Source organism: Neodothiora populina (assembly GCF_041146345.1).
Source record: "Neodothiora populina strain CPC 39397 chromosome Unknown canker_contig_5, whole genome shotgun sequence".
In the NCBI taxonomy this organism is placed as follows: Eukaryota; Fungi; Ascomycota; class Dothideomycetes; order Dothideales; family Dothioraceae; genus Neodothiora; species Neodothiora populina.
Genome location: NW_027191405.1, coordinates 383,403 through 389,402, shown reverse-complemented (window position 1 = coordinate 389,402; position 6,000 = coordinate 383,403).

The window sequence follows — 6,000 nt, the reverse complement described above, 5'->3', positions numbered from 1 at the left end:
TCTGTATTATATGAATACCACTCGTGCTGCGTCGGGGGTGATCGACCCTTGGGAAATATTTGCGCCGTCCACGATCGCTGTGCGGCAGACGCTCTCTACGCATTGACTTGTTGTCAAGCGGGATAACATCCACCTTCGCATCATCTCCAAGGGAATTGTGTCTATACCAGCAGGGACAGATGAGCCACCATAATACCCAAAGGCAATAACCATTCGCAGCAGCCAAGCGCCATAACAATCGCACGATCTGCGACGATCTTCCAAGACGATGGTATATGATTTCTTCTCTTCCTCTTCATGATCCTTGCAAATGAAACATTGACTTACCTGCCATTTCTTCGTTACGCGCAGCAGACTTGGCACACCATGGCGCCAAAGTCACCATCACTTGTTTGGCATACATTCAGCGCGGTGGCTCTCGAGAGGCTTTGAGCGACCATGAACCATTCGTCGCACGCAACTGCGTCATCGTCCACTCGGACACCGCCTCATCATGTACGCCCTCAAGACGACCAGGCACGTCAACGGGAAGCTGGTGGTTCCCTTGCAGCCGGCGGATCCTGGCTCGACACACTGAAGTCGACGACTGAGATCACGACGCGCCCACCGGTCGTTGATATCGCAAGCCATTGACGCTGCACGACTGCAGAGTCGCCATCATTCGTGCTCGGCTCGGTCGCATCATTGGCGCGTATATATCATGCAGCAACTTGGCTAGAGCCGTGGAAAACAACGCGCATCTCTCGTTCCACCCTGCAGGGAAGGGATGGATGTTCGATGACCTAACAGCCGTCAGATCGTGCTCAAACATCGGTAGGACACCCCTAGAAATTGCATGACGAAGCATCGCTTTACACCCGCTATACGACGGCAATGAACCTCTGACGACACCGACGAGTAGTATCGATAGCTGGAGCGAGTGATTATCGCCTACGGATATTGTCAGTAATGGAGAGGTTAAAGTCCAGAAAATTGCGGCAGAAATACTATGCATACACAGCAACGCACAGCAAGATGTTACGAGTTCTCTCGAACATGATTTCGAAGTCCTACACACGGCAATCTCCAAGAGTGCAAAATCTATCGGGCAGAGAAAGGGAGGTTGACGAAGACCGACTGGCAGAGTTTCGAGCACAAAAGCTCTGTCAAAGTCTTCGCGAGCTCTTGACTTCCGAAGACTGGAGGAACAAGAACCATAGCGACGACCTAATCTCCTTTCGAGTAAATCTCGACATGGTTATATCCTTATACCAGTACTTGAACCACTATTTAAGCCACAAGGCCAGGGACATACTCACGGAGTGAAGTCTGAGATACAATCTTGGCGACGCCGGCTCAGTATGCTGAGTCAGCCAACCCACAGCTTAACAATTGACTATGGAAGATCTGCCTATCGATAGTATCCACAAAGCTTTGTCCACCACTCACTGCTCGCTGCACACTGCGCACTGCTCCTCGAGATAGTGTCTCCCTACTGCCGATCCACAAAGGAGCTCGGCTCTAGTCATTCATCATTGACCGTGTAGTCATTGACTGGTCATTGAGGGATCATCCGCCATTCACCGAGTAGTCATTGAGTATCTAGTCATTGAGGAATCATTGACCTCTGATCGGAGACTTTTCAACCATTCATTCAAGAGTCATCGACTCCTCAGTAGACATTGGTCACTGTACATCGGTTGATCATTGACTAAAACGAGCCAATTTGCAAGGTACAGCGCAGCAACCCCGCCTGCACGTTGTTGGACGTCGTCAACAGCTCACCGGAAGTGCGCACAGTCCTGGCCAAGGGAATGCAGATTCCACGGAAGGCAGCCACCGCACCTCTCACATTAACCGTATCAGTGAATTATGCTGCAGAGAGAGATTAGGTGGACCATGCGGGAAACACCCTGAAGCTTACTATCGAGAGGCATGAGGACCCGGAGCAGGGCCCAGCCCCAACCATTTCGAACTTCTACACAGAAGCACGCCTCGAGCCTCAGGAGCGGGAGCGGGAGGACAGAGAGGCTTTCTTTAGGAGGTGCTAATTGACGGCGGATCCGGAGCATGCCTGAAGCGACGTGGTCAACTTCCTAGACCTGCCGATTGAGTGCACTGATTATTGGTGTGAGATCACGACAGCAGACGGGACTGTGAGGATGCTGAAGGATCGCGTGTCGACAACGTCTTCTGTTGACGTGCATGATATTCTCATCTTTCGAGTCTGAGTCATGGGCGTACTACCTCAGCTACTATTGCTGAACAAGCCGACCATGCCTCGGAGACTTATTGGAGCTCGAATCCGTGTAGTAGCATATCCATGACTTCGCCATATGCTCCCGTCGATCGATTGGAGGGCGTAGTTGCGTGCGTAAGGTAATTCCTGAGATATCATAGCGGTCAACTTACGGAGCGCTGCTAGGTGGGGGGATAACAGTGGACTCTGGATATCGAAATGGCAACACTGGTACGGTTTGTGGTGACCACACTGGAAACAAACATAGGATGGAAGCTGGAACTGCAATCTAAGGATCATACATTGGTCCACTTCATGAATCACAGGCAAAGAGATATGATTTCGGAAATGGAATAGCAATTTTTCTAGCTGAGTATCTATCTTGATAGTAATTGATCGACTTGAACTCATCGACTTGAACTCGTGTGGCGTTCTGAAGAAGTTGGGGGTCTATACGTCTTATGCTACTGTCTTTGAAGGAGTCACCTGCTGATTTGGAAAAAGTCTAAGCAATGGAGAAGAGCTTAGTGAAGTCAATCTCACAGCTGAGTGAGGTAATCTGAATCTCCACTCAGAGTATCCTTCATTTCTCACCAAGATACAGCCAACACAAACCCATTGTCGCTTCAATCTCATGCAAGATCCACCAATAACATTATGTAGACATAAGCATCTTTCCTGCGCGCGTAACAACGTCGCGGAGCAGCCTGAACCTACCGATGGCGGCAGCGCTAGCCCCGCGACCCGCCTCGAACTGTTCGCGGGCACGAATCGCCACAACATAGCGATTGAACGCGCGCACAGAGTACTCCCCCATAGGGACACAGTCGCGCTTGCTGACGGAGCACCACTCGCACTTTCACAGGGGCTTTTAATGGGGAGCGGAAGTTTGAGACATAATCGTGCGTTACGATTGTGTATATAGTGCGTAGTGACAACGGAGAAGAAGAGACCCGCTGGCGGAGCGCGTGTCGAAAACGAACGATGAAGATGAAAGATGAAAAGGAGAAGATCTTCAATCACGGGATCCCTGTCTTCGATTTATTGAACGGAGTGGATGCCTGGTCATTTTGCTCCTCACGCACTCTCTGAGTTCATTTTCACTGAGCGCTACAGCTTTACTGACAGAACCGCCACTGAACCTGTGACTCTGCAGCAGAGTCTGACCATCACAGGACACCACCGAGCACGTGCGATGCTTCGAAATCATGTCCGCTTTGTTGCCTTAGGAAAGCGATATTGACGAGCACTTGCATGGATGCTACTGTTGCAATTCTTCAGGCGATCCTCACACACCCAACCAGCAGGCACAAGCCAAATCTTTCTTCAATCTCGAAGATTGACAATGATGTGTTATAACGCCCTGCCTTCGCCCGGTAATGTATAGGAGTTGTTGGCGGTATCGGAGAACAGCTTGATTGAGCCCTGGGAGTGTGTGTGTGTGGGTGGGTAGGTGGAGAAGCAGGGGGCCGATCTACGGCCCTCCAGAATACCCATGGTATTCCGGTCTTTGCCGTGAATCTTTCAGGCCCTTAATAATGGGATAGCTTAAGTTTGTGATACTTTTATAGTTAATCGGTGTAACTTCGCGTTGTAGCATAGCACTGTTGCATCCCAAAGAACCGCTCAATCTCTGCAACTTGGGTGAGCTTGCGGCACCCTGGGTACGTATAGCCTGAGCCTGTCGAAAGGAAGGTTACAGGCTCCGACTTAGGCCAGCCTGGTCCACGTTACACAATCTCGAGCGCCAGTATTTATATAATCATCGACCTTTCTCCTCTGTTTCATGGGATTGGTTGATGCCAATCTGTGCGTTTTTCCATCAAAGGGGGACTTTGCTATCAAACGTTTCTCTGCCCCTGACTTAGGTTGTAAGATGCTCCTTCTTATGTGCGTAGAAGAATCGCTCACATTGTCGGCCAAGGGGTTAGGGAACCGTCCATCTCTTGGTATCGCCTGTCCAGAGGGTAGTATATAGTACATAGTATAAGATGTGTAAGGATCGAAGACCTGCGGAAGGACCTTGGCGTTCAGGAGGAAGGTGTTCATCTTCATCAGAGTAATTTTATAGAGATGCCAGGGTGAATGGGCCGTAGGTCTGCTGGGAAATCTTGTCCGATGATCGTGTCAACGCTTTTTCTAGCACAAGATGAAGCCATCAAGTGCTTGTCGTAAGGTAGTCCTCTTACATTCTTCCCTGCCACAACAATTTTTATATACGACGTCGATTGCACTAAGCTTCGGTGCTTCCATTCTTTGCAATTCATTCGTGTACCTCGCTTGACTCCATCGATGGCGTTCTTTCAACGCTTCGCCCAATCCCGCCTGATTGGGTTCTCACTTTGAAGATCTCCTTCTCCAATACTTGGTGCATCTCCAGAGTAATAGTATTCATGGGAGGCCAAGGCCCTTTGTCAACAGCGATGCTCACAAGTTCTCCGACCTCTTTTGCGACCCACGAGACTTCTTCCTAGGCGGGCCTGCTCCATTTCCGGAAGCGAAGCAGGTACCATTTCGAGTCGTGCTTAGAGATCGTACCGACTTCCGTCGGGTCCATCCCAGCAGCGACAAGAGCATCAATCATCACCTTCGTAGAAAAAATTCGACAAACAGATGGCAGCCGTGATCGTGCTCGCATAGGCTTGCATCGCGCGTCCGGTCATCATCTCCAGCCTCGGCTTCATCATCCTCTGTAGGCTTATCACCGGCGTTCTTCTAAGCCTCAGGGTGACTGAGTTCGTTTTTGTTCTCAGCGAGCCCTTTTACAAACAAGTCGTCGCTGTCTTTTCCCTTCAGGAGTTTCTCGAGCAATTTGACAAACAGGCACTGAGTGATTTGTTCGGTGATCATCCTGTCTCGAACGGTCCTCCCAGCCTCGGTTTTGGTCAAGGTTGAAGTGACGCCCAGGCCAATGGATGACTTCTTGCCTCTGACCTCTTTGCCCTTACCCTTATCGTTCTTGTCCTTAGGAGCCTCGCTCTTGCCACCGGCCTTATGTTTCTCCTCCTTGGCGTCCGGCTTCGGCTGCTTAGTAGCATTAGCAGCATCGGCCTTAGCGGCACCATTGGCATCTTGTCCAGGGGCATTCTCGACGTTAGCGGCATCGGCTTGGGCATTGGCTTTTTCTTTTTGTCAACGCATTCGAAAGCCCAGTCTTGATCTGAGTTATCCGGGCTGGCGGCTCAACGCTGTATTTCAAGAAGGCATCGACAAGCTCAATGCATTTCAACCACACGATTGCTCGCCCTCGTCTCCTCCTCCCTTTGCGCCCCAGAAAAATGACTACATGCACCATCATCCCCGACCTTCTTCGCGATGAGGATGTCATAGTCTTTGCTCGCGCTGATGATGCGCGCGCTTTGAGACAGGACGTGCTTCCATAGCACTGATATCTTCGTCATGACTCGTCCACTTGCAAGTTTCTTGTGCTCTGATTGATCTGAGGCTTTTAAGTCGCTCCATAGTACTGGTGAGATCCGATTCCAGTCCAATTGTTCCATCCCACGCCGTTTGCTCCTCAGGTGGCCATGCCATTCGAGGCAGCTCGCCACAGAGCTAGCTTCGGCTTATCGTCGGTGGCAGGCGTGGATACGGGGAGATCCTGCAACTCTCCCTCCGTGGATCTCATGCACTTCATAGAAGTCGAAAAATTGTCCAGCTGGAACGAAGCTCTCCTGACTGGATGAGCTGTCATAGAAGGGCTATAAGCCTCCTGTTGAAGACTGTGCTGTCTACCTCCACCATCATCCTACCCATTCGGTGGTAGGCGATTGAAACAGAAA